The following is a 21,009-nucleotide window of genomic DNA, read 5'->3' on the forward strand; positions in this document are numbered from 1 at the left end:
CGGCCCTGCACTAAGATGTGTCAGCAGTCTGGCTTTGGATTCCTCTGCACTTAATTGATGGTGAATAATGCTGTCTGCCTCTGACGAGCCGCCTGATGTTAACGAGGAGGTAAAGAGAGATGCTTGGGCTTCCCGGTGATTTAAAACAACATGAATATGGAAAATTGGGAATATGACTGGCAGATGACTTAAAAGTTCAGTCTGCAGCGGCTTCTTCCTGATATTTGGGTGTTCATATTGTAGAAAAGCACAACTTCTACACCTGCTAAAGTGTTTGTCTAATTGATGGCGGATGGGTAAATTTATATCAACACATTGCCGCTTTCTTGCTTTGGTGTGTGCACGATCCCCTCAGCGCTCACCGGGGAATCTGACACACACACAGACACACACACCTCAGGTTGGGGGCTTGTTAACATAACTTCAGTCAGACACTTGCGTTTAAAATGTATTTAAAGATTTAATTCTTCCAGTTTAAGAAATCCTTGACTCTGAGCGGGAGGAGTTGATTAATGCAGTCGAGCCTGTCACACGGGCTGCAGGCGGAGGGAATATAAAACCAATGTTTTACTGCCAAGGCAAAACGGAGCTCAAATGTAAATAGCAGAGAGAGCGACAGAGAGGGGTTTTTGTGTTTTTAAAGCTTCAAAACCGCCTCAGCCCTGCGAGACACCGGAGACACACCGACACACGCCGACATAGCGGGCCGCCTCCATGCCTCTCCCTGCCTCAGCGGGGCTTTGATCAGACGGAACCTTTTATGGGGAATGACTGGCGAATGCACCCGCTGCTGTCAGCTACAAATCTACCTCACCGAGCGGCGCGGGGGGGGGGGGGGATACAAGGGGGTGGGGTGGGGTTCAGGGTGTTTTGCGCGGAGGGGGTGAGAGAAGGAGAGAGGGAGGCGGTGTGCAGTGGTGTCTTTCATCTCGTCCTAGCCGGCTCACGCGGGGCGGCACCTGCTGAAAGCTGCACTTGACTCGCGCTTCCTCCACCTGCTCCGCGCGCCAATGTGTGTAACTTGCGTGTGTGATGTTAAACATGTTTCGATGTGCTATGGGAATAATTTGCTATAAGGGAATGCGGGTTCAATTTTGTTTATTTCCTCAATTAAAAAAAAAATCTAATTATATATACTGTATATATATATACATACACACACACATTTTTTGAATATAAATTAGGACTATCAGTGGTGGAAAGTAACTAGGTAGGTGCCATTACTCAAGTAGGCTACAATTTTGAGGCACTTCAACTTTACTTGAAAAATTCAGGCTTGGAACAGATCGTTTATATGAGATAAGGGTGAAAGTTTAAGGAACACCATTTCCTATAAGCCCTTGATGTGCATAGGGTAAACACTGGGTAAACATCACACTACCATTAGCTTAGTTTGAATGAAGTTTTCTTACTTCTGGAACAGCACTCGGAAGTTACAGTTTTCAAACATTTGGAGGTGGGATAGACAATTGCGTTTTAGCCTTTTCAAACAATATGTGTTTTAAGATGCCTTGAATATGATTTGTAATGACTGACTGTCAATATTAGGATCAACTGTAACCAGGGTGGGGCAGTAAATTCATGGCCTTCTCCCTGAAATCACTCAGGATCACCTCTCTTTTCACCTTTCCTGACATCTAGTACATTAATTAGCCCAACACTACTTTAGTTTAAGAAGATCCTTTTCTCAAAATTCATACTTGCTGGTGACATGACCATAATTATTTAGAGTATTACCAGAGCAGGTTGTGGAAGATTTATATTGAAAGTGTGTAATGATTCAAAATGTCACTGAAACTGCAGAAAAATGGTTTGTACCGTGTGTGTGTGTGCGTGTGTGTGTGTGCGTGTGTGTGTGTGTGTGTGTGTGTGTGTGTGTGTTAGTGTTAACAGGTTTCCATATATCCTACTTACTGTACAAGTGTCAAAATGAGTGTGAGTGGGTGTATGTGATGTTAAAAGTTTTGGTGTCTACTGTATAAGTGACAGAGCTCCGCTAGTGTGTGTGTGTGTCTGTCTGTAAGCAAGCAACTTTTAATACTGCAGAAGTGTCAGAGCTCCACTGTGTATGTATGTGTGGGTAATATTAAACCAGGCTGGTTAGTCTACAAGTCAGAACTCCAGTCTGTGTACACTGAGAGAAGATATTATGGCAGTTACATGAGACTCACAAACAAATGGCCTACACGCACACACACACACACACACACACACACACACCATACTCACCTTTTTGTTGACTCTATGTCCTGCAGGCTGGAGGATGAGGAATACTGGACATGCACATAGAAGTTTAGAGAAATTTATTCGGTTTTTTACTCTCTGTTGGCCCTGTAAATACTGCAACTTTTGAGTTTAAGGCTTTTACAGACATTGATGTACAGGAGAGAACAAGTGCAATTTCAATCCACACAAGAACAGACTAAACCAGCTTTAGAAGCTTTAGTTTTTAAAACTGATGATCATGTAAGTAGCAGCAAATAACTTGGATGACACAGGATTTAAAAGTTGTCATAATTATTTCAGAGTATCATAAGTGTAAACTGGAGCTGGACAATGTGTATGACTGGACTCAGTTGTTATTATACACAGATAAAAAAGCGATCAGTTGCAATATGTGAAAGAATTGAACTCCAAGTTATGCACTTATTTGATTTAATATAGACCACAGTAAAGATGTAACCAAAATGCTAACACACTAAAGGAGTCATTTGTAACTTTTGCCATTGCTACATAGCCGACATTAGCATTAATAGCTGTTTACTTACCAGTCTTGCCACGAGCTTCAGCCATCGTTGTATTCACAAGACAAAAGGTTATAGTGCGTCCTCTGAGCACCGCTACTTCTTCAGGGCAGATAGGAAAACCACGGTGACTCGGTATCAGAAAGTGACGAGATGGTCCAGTCGGACTGGGGCTAGCTGGTTAGCATGCTAACATCAGTAGAAGAAAAGAAAGAAGAATCAGAACAAAAGTTAACATTGGTGTTGCTTTACATCGCTGGAGACAGCTCTTGTCGAGTAGGTAGACAGCTGTAGCAATAGCAAAACGTACAAATAGCTCCTTTTAAAGAGACTGTTTTTTGAGAGAAATAAGACGTATTAATTTAGGTTTGCAACTACGGATTACTGTCATTACTAACTTTGTTGTCTTTGTTTAATCAACAGTTTAAAACACAAAGAGATTCACTTCACAATGACATAAAACAGAAGAGCAGCAAATCCTCACATTTGAGAAGCTGGAACCAAATGATATGCAGGCCTAAAGCCTTTTCACAATAAAATGTAATATTTAAGATAAATCATCAGTGTTGCTTCGATATACCCCAACTCAAAATGAACCCCAAAGTTACTGATGCCTTAACCTTCAGGGAATGTCCTTTCACAGTTTATATCCCAATAGTGTAAGCGCAGGTTGGCCAAGACTAAGCTGTGAAGACACGAACTTGAAGTTCTAGTGATCAAAGCAAGAAATGAAACAACCTGAATACCACCACTGCTGTCAAGCTGCTCACTCTGGTTTGGCAGCTTTTATCATGACTAATCATTAGAAGATGCTTTATAAGATGCTTTTAGTATTTTTGATGTTAATTTGATTTAAAAGTAAATTTTTTTTCAATAGAGTATAAGATTTTTCAAACTGAAAGGGGTGCTTAGAAAGATGTATGTGCGAAAATACAAATCTGACCAACATATGGCTGGAAAAAGTTGTCTATTCACGTTAAACTGTGGTTTGAAATTATTGTAAATACTCTTTTCTTTAATGCTGTCCAATTAACTTACAATGAGCCAGCGCTTTAGAACAAACTCATTACCATGTTACCTTTTTAGATTGTTCTTTTTAGATATTTATAGTCATTTTTTATGTATTTAATGTTAATTCCAAACTTTTAAACTCATAGCCTTTGATTGTTTTTAGTTTTGTGATTAACAGTGTTTGTCTTCCTTTTCCTATCCAGCTACTACGTGTACATCTGTTGATCAAGGTTGTGAGCTGCTGCATACAATTGCCCTTACAGTGATAAATAAAGTAGTATTAAATTGAATTGAATTGAATTGAATTGAATTGAATTGAGGAGTTAAGGTGGTAAATCATCTACCTTTTGTGTCTCACAAACACTCTGATGATGAACTGACTCTGTGTGTTTCACTTGAAAACTACAGCAGACATGATATTTGTGTAAATGTCCATCCCTGTTTCCTGTGTAGTTCAGTGAAAGCTGTGGTATCTCTGTGTGCTCATTTCAGCCACATCTTTTTTTTATTTATTTTTTTATTTTAGCTTGCTGGGCCTGTGTCCTGCCTCTGGGAACACCCAAACTGGTTCTAATTCACACTTTGAAACACAATATAAACACACCTTCCTCCACCCTCAGCAGATTCTGCAGTGCTCGTCCCTGCAGGACGGACTCAGTAAAATCCAGAGACATCAAATAGACGGTTCAGTTCCTAACAGGTGCAGCCTGTGCAACGAAACGTGGTAAACTACCCATGCTGATATGATCAGGGGCCTGTGTGCTTCAAGATGGTGTATCTTTGTGGAATCTGGAGGGAACTTTGGTATCCTCAGCTATCCACACACACACACACACACACACACACACACACAAACACACACACACTCTTACAAATACATCTCGTCGTCTGTTGGTTGTACACCAACTGTACACAGGTGGATGGCAGAGGCTGTGTGGAGCAAGTGGATTATGAGAAACGGTAATTGGCTGTCCAGAGAAGCTGCCCATACGTATCTGTGTGTGTTTGTGAGTATGCGCGTTCGTGTGTGTGTGTGTGTGTGTGTGTGTGTGTGTGTGTGTGTGTGTGTGTGTGCTCTGTCCAGAGTTCATCATGTTCTCATAACGGTCAGTTAGGGTTGTCCGCCAGGCTCGATCTCCTGTTGGGATTGTAAATGGTATTGATCAGACGCATACGCAGCATCCATAACGAGAGCTGAGACGCTGTTTTCTCTATCTCTCTCTCTCTTGCTCTCTCTCTCTCTCTCTCACACACACACGCACTCTAGAGTACAACTCATTAGGAGCTGTACAAAATCATAGACATATCCTCATTAACACTCCCTAGTCATACACACTAAACATCCATACACATCTAGTTGTCAGACAACACACACACACATGCACACATGCACACGCACACAAACACAGACACACACCCACACTAAGTGATTTAGTTGAGTGAGATGGGGGCAGAGTGAAGGATGGAGGGCATGAAATGTGGACATGAGTGTTGTGTGTGCAGCATGTCAGTGTGTGTGTGTGTGTGAGAGAGTGAGAGGGAGCATGGATGTGTGTGTTTGTGCCTGTATCGAGCATGACATTTGTGTCAGCTTGCGGCTGCGCGCAGCAGTGTGTATCTCAAGGAGTGTGTTTGTGTGTGAGCGTGCATCAGCGTGCGCGTGAGTGTGTATGGCGCGTGTCAGAGTCTGTCAGCCCCGGCGTCTCGTGTCAGGGCGAGAGGCGAGACATTAACAACTTCTGTCATTCTGCTGACAAAATGGTGGCAGAAGATTTCCCATGGTGCCCTGATGACTGCTGGCGTTTGTCAACAAGCCCTGTCACCGCGGCGATGAGGGGAAGGTGGGGTGGTGGGGAGGAAGGGAGGGTGGTGGTGGTGGGGGGGGTGAGAGAGTGAGGGTGGGTTAGTGACAGGCCCTGGACTCATTCCCATGAGCACCAGGGAAAGAGAGAGGGTTTTGTGTGAGTGAGTGTGTGTATACGTCAGTGTGTGTACGCATGTGTCAGTGTATGTGTGTGTGTGCGTGTGTGTGTTGTAAGGGGGAGAGGGATGGGGGGAGGCAGGGGGGAGGGAAAGGTTGTCTCTCAGCAGCTTTCATACATAGACTGCGAAAAAACCAAAATGAGCTGTCACTGCAATTCCCAGGATGCCTTGCTGTTTAGCATAGCAGCAACAGCAGCAGCATGAACAGTGTGTGTACGTGTGTGTGTGTGTGTGTGTGTGTGGGCCGGTAAGCTGATAAGCTAACTCTCTCTCTCTCTCTCTCTCTCTCTCTCTCACACACACACACACACACACACAGATAATTAAGCAGAGCAGAAGCTCCCCCTGACGTGAGGCAGAGCTCATCTGCATTTTGGCCTCCGGCGCGCAGTTAGGAGCAACGCCTGATGGAGGGAGAGAGAGAGGGCAGGCGAGGGAGGGAGGGATGGAGGGAGGGAGGTAGAGAGCGAGAGAGAGAGAGAGAGTAAGGAAAAGAGAGAGAGACAGAAAGAGGGAGAGAGAGGGTAAGGAGCCAATTAGCCAGCTGGATGGATGAGTGACTGACAGCACTCTTGACACACTGCTATCTGGGCTTTTCTGTTACACACACACACACACACACACACACACACACACACACACACACACACACCTTCCTCCCCGTCTCTCCTCCCATCCATCCATCTCTCTCTTCTCAGCCTCCTTCTCTCTCTGTATGTGTCTCATGCTGTGTTGGTGTCTCTTGTTCGCGCCTGCATCCCGCGCTCTGCATAAGGCTCGGGCTCCAATCACGTCCCCCCACAGAGCTCAAATGTCCAACGACCTTGTCCAATGAGAACGCCTGCTGAGCTGTCGGCCCCGCCTCTTAGGTGCTGAGATCTAAAGGGGTCAAGGGTTGTTATCCCGCCATTTTGATGACAAAAACTCCATTTGTAAAGGGCTTGTGTTCACCCCTCCTTTTTGACGTAACTGAAATGAGGACTTCATCCCTGATTTCTCCGTGTGTGTCCTTGTGCTTCTATCCTCTTTGAGATTTTGATCTTGGGAATGAGGATTTTCTTTGGAAAGTGAGGTCTCTTTGTCTTCTCTGTTGATTGACACCTTTTCCAAGCCCTAACAGGAGTTAAGATTAGTGTCAGGATTAGTTACATTAAGGGGTATAGGTAAAGTGTCGGTAACAAATGTTTCTCTTCATCAGGTGGTGTATAGACTGTTCCTTTAACTCTAAAGGATTGGCATTGGAGGTTGAAAGCTTATTCTTCTACTACTTCAGCTCCAGCTGTGTAGACAGTGATTCAAATTCCATTAACAGGTCAAACAAACTGATAAGCGATGGACGAAGCCCCTGCATTGCTCCAAATGGCCATCAACACATTGCCACACAGCGCTGTGGAAAGGGGCGAGCAGCAGGGGGGGGGGGTTTGACATGACAGATTGCTGACCACACACGAATCATCAAGGTCCTTTAGGAATCCAGAAAGTTTTCTGGAGTTTGGCAGGTGTGTGTAGAGCCCCATTAAAATTTGCACAGAGTATGACACAAAACTACGGCACCCGAACACACAGTGACACATGTATACAATGTCCTGCCTCGTCGTCCAAGGTGAGTCCAGTTCACGAGGGTGTTACAATGAATAGTGACCATAGTGAAGTTCAGGCTGCGTCATTATAAGTGGAAATTAAGACTCACCTCTCTGATTCGTATCATCCTGTTGAGTTCATTTCCATGATGTATAGTTGCTGACTGTCTTTTTGAGCTGAGTGATTGTATCAGTGACATTAAGGCAATAGTCTGACTGTCTTCAGTTGCGTCTTCTAAGTAAGTTTAAATAGTTTTGTACTGGTTTTGTTCAGTTCAGTTCAAAAGTAGATCCATGAAAGTGACAGTTTATAAGGCTAATAGCTCAGCAACCACAGAGTTATCACGTATTGTACATTGCATCTGATTTACTGGGTCCAGCTTCAGGTGTTTAAGATTCATTAGTTCATGTATTGAACACGACTAAAATCTATAGCACCATGAAACAGGCCAGGCAGCCACATTCATACTTATCCAGTCAATTTACCTTGAACTGCGTTTAAAGCTGTTACAAGCTGCCCTCTGTAAACCTGCACCTGTTAATACGTCATAAAATATCTGTGGATTGGATTAGCAGGGAAAACGTTACCTGTTCAGTTCATCAAAAACTGTCCTTCTGCACACATGAAAACAAAACAAAAGAAAAGTCTACAAGCCACAAGGTTAGCAGAAGATCACCTGATAAAAACTTTAATATTGAATATAAATCACCTGTCTGACAGTATCATACATATTCTGTATCATTTTTCTTCCAGTTCTTCACTGATGTGTTGTGATGTTTACACTAAGTGAAGACACCACGTTTCTATGGCTGCAAAGTTCCACCACATGAAAAATAAAACCAGGTATATTATACATCATTTTACACACAATTCTCCAAAAAATTCAGCCTGATATTTTTGGCATCTTTAGAAACTTTGGGATCTATAAACTGGAATTTAAAATAAAGTTCTGTGGATTTGAACAATGTGTAGTTGCGCAGGATGAGATTGTGGAGCCACGCAGGGTTACTGTAGCCGACTAAAATTAAGAAGCGATTCTTTTTTAACCCTTGAACGTGACAATATCTGGCTCTTGTCATATGTTCACCTGATGTATGCTTCAATCGAAGTTACTGCATGCCAGTAATGTTGAGTTATAGTTTGATAATATTATATTTATTTGTCTATGTGTCATCAATACACAACACCTTATTACTGCGTTGTTTTAAAACACTTTCTTAATACTAGAATCTATTTTCACTCATTATAGCACTAAAATGTTGAATGAACCACCAGAGCCAACAACTTACAAAGGAGACCTTCATGTTTTTTATTTTTTTATTTATTTATTTCTTTTAAAATCACATAAGTACTGGAAATTGACTGGTGCTATGTCTCCCAGTATTATTTGTGTACTCTATTCTTTTAGCTCAAAGTACACTGTGTTATTTTCTGCATTCTTGCACATTTTTCCACTGGTTTTGTTTTATTGTAGCGCTTTAGTGTGTGTGAGAAAAACTGGTGCCAAAGTTGCTCTAAGGTGCGTTTCTTCTTTGTGTGATGTGCGCCGTGATCAAACATGCTATCTCCATGCTGCCTCCTCCCGTCATTATACGTGAAAGTACAGAGGGTGCGCTTTGTAGAGGCTGCTTTTTTCTGTCTAATTATTTCACTGACTTTCTTAGGAAAATCAGTGAAGAAAAATAAGCACTGCCAGTGTACTGTCAGGTGTAGTAAAGCAAGGGGAGTTTATATTTCCACTGAAAGCCAAGAAATTAAAAGTCATCCATTGGTTTCACACTGTGCTCTGGTGTTCGGAGGCGGGAAACATCACTCTTCCCATCATCTTATCAAGATGTGCTGAGCATATGGTATTAGATCCTCGCAAAAAAAAACAAATAATCACATGAGATTTGAGGAGATTTTCATAATATTCAGCAGAATTAGCCTGAACTCTGTCTGATGACTAACTAAACTATCTTAAAAGTGGATTACATGTTTGCACAATTAAGACGACTAACTTTAATGTTTAATGTAACTTTTTATATTTTTCTCTCGGCCCAAAAGATCTGATTAAAAGCAAGCTACAAAAAGGGGCGCGAATGCAGAAAAACAAAGAGGAGGATTGCTTTTTAACAGCGCTCTTCATGCTCTATGTGCACTTTGCAGCCTCATTAAAATCTGACATTGTTCAGGAAGTCTTTAAACAAACCACTGTTTGAATTTGCTCTTGAGTTTTCAGATAAATGACATATTCAAGCGTCGTCTCTCATCAAACTGTGTTCTATGTCTATTTCTATATATCTATATAGATATATCTATATGTATCTACTTTTACTCTCAGTAAGAGTTTGTCTTCTCAAGCCATGAATTGTTCTGGGGGTGAAGTTTGTTATTGTTACACCCCAGTCTCTGTGAGTGTGTGTGTGTGTGTGGGGGGGGGTTGTTGCTTTAGGGAGTGACAAGGTCCAAACATCAACTTTGCACATACTCCTTGTTCACATGATAAATCCTGTGTATGAACTGACTGTCTGACCTGCTCATGTTGTGTTAAAGTGGTGAAGTGACAACATATTTGAAACATTAATTGTGCAGTTAAAATTACCACACGGCTCCTTTTCATCTTTTGCTCTCCCTCCCTGTGAGCTTGTTCTTCTGTCCTTGTGCTGCTACACTGAGTGCTAACATGACACATGTACCAGCTACCAGCATTGCCGTTTGCCTGGGATGTTTTTTTAATGATTATATTTGAAGGCTGTTTAAATGATGTTTAAAGAGCCTGTAAAAACAGGAGAGAAATATGGAATTTAAGTTAAAAAAAAAATAAAAAACACAAAATCAGAGCAATAAACAAATGTCGAAAAATAAATGAAATGCCTTACATTACACAAATTTAAAAGTATTTTTTTGGATCCCTGACCTTCTGCGCGCCAGTCTCTTTCTGTACAAACTACCAGCTGACCACTGCTGCTATCAGCATCAGAAAAAAATGAATGAAGAGACTGAATAAATAAACGCAAGCAACGTCTAAGGAAGTAGGTAAACTCAGGGAGGCAGGTGCAGCTTTGCTCTAGGCGCTGCAAACCGAGGTGAAAATACACTTGCTCCAAATGAAATTTTCAACCTGAATGATTCACCTGCCCTGAGTCAACTTTAAGCAGAAATCCATCAGTCAGTGTCAACAACTTCATGATTTACAATGACCAGAAACACTGACGAGTGATGTCTCACCGAAAAACAACAAAAAAAAAGGGATTATGAAAGTTTGATTCTGATTCCTTCATCATCGTTGTCTTCGTCATTTTTTTTCCTCAGTCCAGACTCAGAGGTGTGTGCTTCTGTGATTTATTATTGCACTTCCATAAAAGCTGTGCACGTTGCGAGGACAGTTAACGCAGGAGGAGCTGACATATTCTGACTCATCAGTATAAGTCAAGCTTCAATAAGGATACATCCTGCAGTTCCTACGACACAACTCATTAGCATCTTCCAGTAGACTTTCCCTGCCTGTTAAATGGTCTCATCTTTCTAATTTCAAATTATTTTTTTCCTAAACTTTAGAAAGCTCCCTACAGGGAGTGGTGCCACAAATAGCAAATAAATGGACTTTTAAGCTTAAAATTGGTGACGTGCCCCATTAATTTTCTGCTGCTTGGCTTTTAAATGTAAGTAACTGCTATCTTATTAGCGTTACACCTCCCCGTACCCACTCACCTTGTTCAGTTGACGCTTGATTTCTCACTGAGACCTACAGTTTAGTGCAGGTCACACACATGGACTTACAAAGTGAGGTGAGGAGAAAAACACTGACAACATGTTTGGTGGTGAAGCATTTTGCCTTGTGTTTGTTCAAACTGCAGCGAGGAGACACTTTGCCTCACAGTTCCAGCTCCAGCCAGGGAGTGACAGGCACAGACAACAGGAGAGGATATGAGTGTTTCTGCAAACTGTATGCAAATCTGTAGCAAGAAGACGCCGAAACAGTGTGAGAAGCAGATGTAGGATACGTGTGGGTGGAAGTGAATGTTTGCAAAAGGGGTGTATTGCCGTCGGTTGACAGGAACACAGTTGGCGGGGCTGGAACAGGAGGCCTCATGACAAGCCGCCGTGGCTTCCTGTTTGCCCACAGAAAGATACCTAAGGAGCAAGAGAGAGAGAGAGAGAGAGAGAGAGAGAAAGGGGGGAGAGATGGAGGGAGGAGAGGAGCTGTGGAAGAGTCACAGCTGGAGCGAGCGAGCAGACACACAACAGAGAGCGAGAGAAAGTGTGGGGGGGAGGGGGGGGAGCATTCAGACAGCGTAAGGACTGGAGAGGGAGGGATGGACGACGGGAGGAGGAGTGGACAAGAAAAGAGTTGAGATGGACAATAATGATTACTGCATTTCATTTATTTTTTGAAGAGAGACATCCATGTCGCAATAATATTTCCCCATACTGGAAAAAATACAATACAGAGAGACTTATTAAATAATCAAATGTAAGTTTGTAATAATTAGAAAAAAAAAGTAAATAAAATATTTTACAAAATAGTTATGTAACAGCTTTTAAAGAGTGCCAAGTTTCATTAAATCTTTATTAAATAAAAGAATAAAAATAAACAAAAAAATGTTTTTTAGAAATCTTTTATTCAAACTGCAAACTGTATATTAAAAAAGAAATTACAATGTTTTACACTTCACATTTTCACTCACTGGACTGTAATGTATTCTGTACTTAGGTGTTTTTTTGTCTCATATGTTGCTTCTTTTATATGTTACATGTTCTGCTCTTATTCTTTTATTGTATTTGTGAGTAAAAGACAATTTTTCTTTTCTAATTTCTCTTGTATTGGACTTTAATGAGTGAGTCCTCAGAATCCACCCATTTTCTGAAGTGATTTAATCTGTGATAAATTAGACAAAAGAAAAACAGTCAGAGCGTAGAAAAGTGACCGTGCGACTGTTTAACATTAAGTTATAGCATTTCTCAATCAAACTGAATCACAGACAGGAAAAAAAATTCTATTAAGTGTCAGAGAAGCTGATTGCCTTATTTTTTAAATTATCCACATGTTTTTACACGTCTAAAGGTGCTGAACAGTCCGTTTAGTAAATAAACTGAGTGTTCAATGTAACACACACACCAGCGTTATTATATTCCCACTAAACTGCATGTTATATATGTTACATACGTGATGTATCACTTCCCCACCACCCAAATGGCAGATAACAACTAATATAAAAGACATTTTCTAACCGCTTCACAAGACATGCAGTCAACTACAGAAAGTATTCACACGTTTCTGTTGAGAATATAGAATCTTTACATTGAGAAACACACACCAACCTTATTATATTAGGGATTAGGAAACCAGAACAAAAGTCTTAATGCTACAAAACTGCCTTCAAGCTAAAAACAAACCGGTTTCTCTTAGTTTCTAGAATAAATGTCCGAGGTTCTCTGCAGACAGTGATGATACTGTTCAGTGTATTAGAGGGAAACAAAGCTGCAGGATGACAGCGACTATGACCTCTCCGTAAAAGTTTGTCCTTGCAATCTTTTTAAATTTTTTTGGCCTTTTGCCTTTAAATGACTGGACGCTGCTTTCACAGAACATGCATGGATCCTTTAACCAGTAAAGCACCAGGGCACCTGTCATGTAATAACGTGGCGTAAACTGCAGCCAACTTAATCCAGATTGTTTTCTCAGTGATCAGATTCGTTTTTTAAGGACAAATCACTCCTGTGTGTTGAGACAAAATGTGTGTTTGGACAGGAAATATTGGAGTAGCCCTGGAAGACAAGAGGAGGAGATGGACAAGGGGATGAGGGAGGAGTAGAGGGGGGTGAAGGAAGAGAGGTGAGGGGCTGAGTGACGGATGGAGAGGTGGTGGTGCTGTGTGTCTTAGACGGAGGGATGGAGGGAGTAAATCCTTTTCTTCATCATTACCTCGTCTCTGCCACTGCCCTCACCTTAATTAGTCTCAGAGCAGCTCGCCCGGCCAGAAGTCTGCCTCATCCCTCCATCCATCCCTCTACCCCCTTCCAACCCCTCCTCCACCATCCCTCCCTCCTCATCCCTTTCACCTCCTTCTCTTTCTTCCTCTGCTCTCTCTTTTTCCTCCAGCGATTTCCACACTTCCTCTGTCTCTCTCACGTTGCGCTTCATCTTTCGTCTCGGTGGAAATTGACTGAAATACCAAACCCCTAACCCCACAATATCAACAGCTGACCAGCTATGCACACACACACACACACACACACACACTGCACAAAGAGTTTAATGTTGGTAAATACCGCAGACACACGCGCGCACACACACACACACACACACACACACACACAGACATACGTGGCTGCTCCAGGCTTGGCAGCTATAAATACAGAGGATTGCAAAGAGGAGGAAACTCAGTTAAAAAGTTAAGTGGGGAAAAAAGCGGCGCAGTGAGATTGACACCCCGACGTCTCAGCTCTCTAGAGGCTAAATTAGGAGATCCACAGCTCCTCACACACACACACACACACACACACACTGGCAGACAAGCACACCTTGAGAGAATGCACATTCGCACAGTTTAGTAAGGTGCATGCACACACACATGCTTGTATGAACATGTGTGTGTGTGTGTGTGTGTGTGTGTGTGTGTGTGTACATGTCATGTCAGTCTCCAGCGTCCCCTGCTCCTCCACAGAGACTGAGGGCCGATCCAACATCCCTGTTAAATGTGGAGGGGGGATAGTGCACATATAGAGTACACTCAACACTTATACCATGTTCCCTTACTCTGTGAGTGTGTATGTTGAAGTCACTGATAGAAAAAAGAAACGGTACACCACCGAACCCGACTGACATATGGGACTTTACTTGAATAAATCCAGGAAGTTACACATTTTAATTTTAGTTTCCACTTAGTTTGGAATAAATAATAAAAAAGAAAAACTATCTTTTCCATCTGAGCTGCGATGGCCACCTTGGATAAACAGCTACACAGAAGAAGGAAGAAGGACAAACGAGCAGAAATTTGATCAACACAAGCTCAAACTTTCAGGAAACAAAGATAGAAGCAAGGTTAACAATCATTGTGGTATCTTTGTTGCATTTTTTCATGTCTTCTGCCGTGTCAGTGTTCGCTAAGAAACAGCTGACTGTATCAGCTGCAAACTGAGGTGGAAGCTGAAGTGTAGACATCATCTACAAGTCGCTCTATGCAACCTGCAGAAATGAAACCTGAGTGTGTCGGATTGCAGCTCAACAGATGCAATATCTGCTTTTTAAATTTTTTTTTAAAAGAAGTTATTGCAAAACATTTGACTCTTCACATTTCACATATTCCTCTCACACCTCTCTGAGAAGTTCAAATTTTACCCGAGCTGCAGCTGCACAATATTTAACCGACCTGTTCCATCCCTCTGTCAGACTGACAGTACAACCACTGTAACCGATCCTCAGTGTGTGATGAGAGGACTGAGCGCTCTCGCCCTGCAGGGGGTGCTGTTGACATTGAAGTGGCTCCGTCTGTGACCTCTGATCCTGCTGCTGGATGCACTGTTTCAGCACGGCCTCCTGCTGCAGCCACTAGATGGCATTCAGGCTCTTCACAGACTGAAACCAAAGCAAACGCGTGTCTCTCTCTGGCTGACTGACTGTTTTCTCTGCGTGTCTGTCTCATTTGGATATTGTGTTTTAATTTTCCAACTGTAGCCCGGGACTCAGTTTACCTGCCTCTGAGAGTCATACCTCCACTGTAGCCTTTAGGTGAGATAAACTTTAGGTCCTACATAGTAAATAGTATTAAATCTTGATGGTGACAGGATAATATTTCCCATTAGGGTTAAAAAAAAGAGAGAATATAGTTGATTTCTATCTCAAGAAATTAGTTCTCAATGGACTGACATTTATTTTTAAAACATATTTTCACAGTAAAAATCATAAAAAGAATTCATTAAATGTATTCAGATGATATAAAATTGTGTAAAGTAAAGGCCTAAATTGATAATTTCCTGGAAATACCATTGATTTGATTTTTATAAGGGTGGTAATGTGGCATGTGGTAACTTAAAGGTCATAGTCGACCCAGCTTTTAGTGTGTATGCCACATGTGTGAGCATTAGATTATCTGTTTGACTCTCACTGTTTATATCAATGCATCTGACTGTCTGTCTGTGTGTGTGTGTGTGTGTGTGTGTGTGTGTGTGTGTGTTTAAGTCCAGAATAAGGAAGAAAGGAATGAGAAAATGAATAAGGAAGACATCAATCTATCAGTCATGTTCTACGGTTGGGAAGGGTTAGTGCAATTCTGAAGTGGGGTATATATTTAAATACAGTACTTGAGTGCCCCCCCCCCCACACACACACACACACACACAAACACACACACACATGCACGCACATAAGCACACATGCACACATTTACACACACACATACACGCAGAAAGAGACAGAAACTATTCAGCCCATTCTTGCGTAAATCACTTGGCCTCAGGGCTCTCTTAACCCTTCTGTAAGTGAATGTGTGTGTGTGTGTGTGTGTCTTAGATGTCCCTTTGAAAACAGTAATGCTGGTGGACAGTATAACTGCTTGCTGTGATGATGCTGCACATAAGCCGCCACTGTATCTGCATGAAACCTAATGCGCCATCAAAACTGTTTGTGCAAAGATCCAAGACACACATGAGAAAATAACCATCACAGGGAAGTTAGTTCACAGCAATAAAACACAATATTATTCAACAATCAGACTTTACATTATAGTGAAATACCGTAAATACAAGTGGACAATTCGTATTCAGTCTTTAAAGCGTGAAATAAGAACTATATTTTTTGATGGAACTACAAACTCATGTAATCCAATGTGTTTTGATTTTAGAGCCCATCGGTGTTTTTAGCTTTAGACAGCAATCTCTGAGAGCTAAATTATATATCGTCCAAAGCGACTCACAATAAGTGCATTCAAACTCAGAGGGACCAAGAGCTGGATGTCATCAAGAACTGGAACGTTAACAGTTGAAAGTGTGTCAGAGAATTATATAGCAAGTGTGTTTTTGATGGATGTGATGGATACTGCCTTTTTTTGTCAGGGGGTACAAATAGTGGTCCAATGTAAAAATATACATAGGACTGAGAAGCATTGATCTAAAGGAAATTCAATTTCATTTTCTTAACAAAAACCTGGATTTATCAACACAATATTCTTCTAATTCTTCTGAAATTCCTCCACTATTTATACTTTATATGAAAGTTTCTCCTCTGTTGAGTTTTTGTGTTCATCAGATGACTCCTGTTTAACACAGAGGTCCATCAGAATCATCATCCACAAATAAATGTCATATCTTATACTGTTGTTATTTAACTTATTTTATCTTACTCTCACTGCTCCTCTGCATTTTCATTTATCTGTGTATATATATATTTACATGCACTTTGGCTGAGGTTTGCACCATCTATGTGGAGTGGCAATAAAGTTGAATGCACTCTCATTTAAATAAGTTCTTTAATGTTTCACCCCGAGCAGAACTGTCCTCTAGAACTTCGAGAATGTAAAATATTAAAACACACTTACACTACAGTGCACTGTCATTTAGATGAAGCTGTGAATTTTTTAACATCTTTTCACATGAGCACTGACTGGTAAGAGTATCGAGGAGTCATTAGAAACTGGGTTGGATGCAGCAGGTTTTGCGACTGGGTGGTGAAGGAAAACAAAAATCTACATTGACCCAGTCAGCGTGGAGCCAGAGATCTGATATGATGACTGTTGGCAGCAAGAGATTTTATAGAAAGGGAGGAAAAAAGTACGCTGGTATCGGCTTTACCACACACACGCAGACACACACACACACACACACACACACACACACACACACACACACACACACACACAGAGTTCCCTATCAGCAAGTTGTCTCAGGCTTGCTGAACCCCCGTAATGCTCCTATTAGCAGCTTCAGTTAAAATGGCATTTCATCAGGCAGCTGACAAGTGAATTATCTCTCCCTTTTTCCTCCCTATTTCCCTGCCTCTCTCTCTCTCCCTCCCTGCCTCGCTCTCTCTCTCTCTCTCCCTCTGTCTGTCTGCCTCGGTCTCCCACTCTCCCCCCGGCTCAGTGACAGTAGCCTTAGGCCTGAGATAAAGAGGAGGCGCGCGGCGCTCGGCGCTCTCACACACACTCGGCAGAACTGAAGTGACATCCTGTCAAAACAATAGTTTACTACAACAGGAACTTGTGTGTTCTGTCAGACAGAGGCTGAACTTCAACTTTGGGACATATAGATTCCTCTTTCATATTGATCTCCCCCCACTTTGTGTGTATGTGTGTGTGTGTGTGTGTGTGTGTGTGTGTGTGTGAGCATGTGTTTCATTTGGGCCAGTATACTTGGATCCCAGCCCAGAATCACAGAGTGTATGTGCAGATAAAAACTCAGAGGACAGTTTAGATACTGTTCATCATACAAGCGTCTGTAGTGCTCCAGGGAGGAATTGCCATCGTTGACAAATCTCCTCCAGAGCTCCTCTTCACTGGTGAAGATCTCTCTGCTGTTTCCTGTCTCGCTTTTAAAAAATATGACTTCCCATTTCTGCGTTATACCCAGTAGTGCAGCTGAAGGTACCTGTATGCAGGTGTGTGTTGTAGAGTACTGGTTCCCAAGCTTTTTTTTTTTTTGCAGCCTATAACTCTTCAAAACAAACACACATCCACTTGTTAACCCCTCCTCCCAGGCTGAAGGTTTTCCACAAGCTTGAGATGTCTCTCGAATTGTTAAATACTAAGAATTTTTAGTAAAAAAATAATAAAATTATCCAGAATTTCACAGAAAAGAAGCAAAGACTAAAGAAACATCTGGAAAAATAAACACTGTGACTGAATGCTTAGATAATAAATTTAGGAGATAAGTGTGCAGATGTTTTCATTTTTCCTTCCTTCTTGTTTTTATTGTTCTGTGTGTTAATCATCTTAAGATCCTTCACATGGTCCTGACAATTATGTCCGGAAGAAATGGAGTGACAAAGACCCATCTTGAACCAGACTTCTCCCTCTTTCTTTTCATTTGTCAATTTCATTTGAATCAATGTGATGTAATACAAAAAAATCACTTTTATAAAGGATGAGATTCCCCATATTTTTTAAATCCCAGACTACTAAACATGGTCAGAGAGCCTCCCCTCACGTGACTTCTCTGGAAGTATGACCCCCCCCTTGTCCCATATAGACAGACAGGCCTGGGAGCAGCCACCAGGGGGCGCTGTAGAACGGGGTGCATAGGAGTGGAGGCACCCCCAGTGACACACCTAGGCCTGTTAAAGAGGAAGCAGGAGGGAGTATGACCTGGAGGATATACTCTGGGTGATGATCGGGCCTCTTCATCAACAGAATGAAATTCTTTTATTTTGAAGGAGTCACAGGGTCGTCTCTTTACACCCCTGACATTTGAAGCACTGAGGGCTGGATTTGGGTTTAGTCTGCGATACAAGCAGTAACTAGTCTGACTGTAACAAGGTTTCATCCCACTACCTGTCTCCTCTCCACTGCCTTGCTTTTATTTTTTTTTACATTTTAGTCATTTAACTGATGCTGTTTCCCAGATCCAGTTATAATGAGTGAACTGGGAGGCGTTCAAGGACATTTGGCAGGACACATGACTGCTGCAGTGATTTACAGAGACTTCCCAGCTACTGCTAGGCTGCACTGCTGCCCCATTAGGGCCAACTGCACCTGTACAAATGATCCACTGCATATACATCCAGTGATAAGGCAGACTAAGGAGATATTAGGATGTCAGCTTGTCTCATTCCACTGAAATCTGGGCCTTGAGCAACACGTATGCGCCTGTCTGCTTCACGTGTACAGCGATAAGGTCGAGAAACCTCGGCTACTGCAGCTACAACGTCTCCTCTGGTGGTGAGTTCAGGGACGACTCAAGCTCGGATTTCTCATAACCTCTTCCCTCGAAACATTTGGGACTGGTAGATCCACCTCTGCTGCGCTCTTTCTAATCAGAGCAGAGGTTCAGAAACAAAGATGGAGGGAGAAGAACGAAGACGACGATGTCAGTTCACTACGAGTCGACTGGCTCGTGAATGAACTCTACACCTTTAACAACAATAGGCAAGACTAGGTGTGTTCGGTGGTGTGTATGTGCGGCATTGTGCAATTCGGAGGGTATAATTGCACGATGGTCAGATGGTGAAACCTCACACACACACACACACACACACACACACACACACACACACACACACACACACACACACACACACACACACACACACACACACACACACACACAAACAAGCACAAAGAAAAGACCCCCACACATGGACAGACATGAACAGACAGAGAGACGGACACATGGATCCATATATAATATATTCGTGTGTGTGTGTGTGTGTGTGTGTGTGTGTGTGTGTGTGTGAAGTGTGTACGTGCAGGCACAAATATATGATGTGTGTATGTGTGGAGTGTGTTATGTGTGTTACGTGTGTGTGCGCTACCTGGCCAGCAGTGGTAACAGGCTCTGAGGCCTTTAATGGGATTTAGCCCGAGGCTGTTTTATTAAGATGTCGGCTTTCCCTGCTGCCTCTGCAGCTGACACCATTCACCCACTGATACCCCCCTCCTCCCCCACCTCCCCACCAACCCTCACCCCCACCGCACACCAGCTCCAAGCGCACCCACCCCTCTGCCTCCCCCCCTTCCCTCATCACACCCAGCCTTCACCCTACGCAAATCCCCCCAACCGTCACCCCCGCCGTCCCTCCTCCCTGCCCCGATGCCCCCTCTTCCACACTGTTCTACACTCTATAATGACCCTGCCATCACCAAATACCCCTACCCCACCTCACCCACCCCCGGTTCCTCACCCCATCCTGTGTGCTCTCCAGGGTCACTGCTGTTTTATTCATTTTATTTTTGATGTGGGGACTAATTATCGCTAATTGTCGTAAGAAGATTCTGTGTAGGAAAAGAAAAGCAGAGAGAGAAAAATCTTTCCAACACTTCTCTATCAATGCCCTGCACCTTTCATTTATTTATTTGCTTGTTGGTGTTTTCACATGCCGACATGATGTAATAGAAAGTGAGAGAAAAGTCTTGTCAAGATCTATGAGGGGTCAACAACCTAGTGAGACCCACAGGCAAACCGAGGAGCGATGGAGTCGACTTCTCAAACAAACCCGGGAGTCTCCTCTCTCTAATCCTCTGTCAGCGAGCTACACCTGAGCTGTGGTTTGATGATTCGACTTGGACGGCGCTCATAGATTCGCAAATCTGCAGTTTCCCAGACTGCTGTAGTAGTTACAATTTGATCATATTTTCCCAGCAAGTAGCTCCGGCCCTCGTGTTGCATAACAAGGTTAAACGAAAGAAAGCTAGTCTCCTCTCTCCGGTGTGTGTGTGTGTGTGTGTGTGTGTGTGTGACAGATGAGGTTTCATCACAGGGCAGTTTCGAGAGTTTACACATAGGCAGACAGGTTCAAATAAAAGTCACTCAGCTGAGAGCAAAGCTGCAGCTTTTGGTTTGACTTGTTGCTGCCAGACTTCATATGATTTATGCTCTTTTATCTGTATTTAGACAGTTATAGCCATCTTAACGTTGTACAGAGGTGTGTGCGTATACACACACGTACAAGCAGTCTATTAAGGCTATAAACGCTTCAAAAACGCAGGAAAAAAATGCAGAAAGCCCCCGATGGTGTTTTATTATTATATATTTTATCACTGGATTATTTTACTGA

This window comes from Seriola dumerili, unplaced genomic scaffold (assembly GCF_002260705.1).
Source record: "Seriola dumerili isolate Sdu_G_001 unplaced genomic scaffold, Sdu_1.0 BDQW01000025.1, whole genome shotgun sequence".
NCBI lineage: Eukaryota > Metazoa > Chordata > Actinopteri > Carangiformes > Carangidae > Seriola > Seriola dumerili.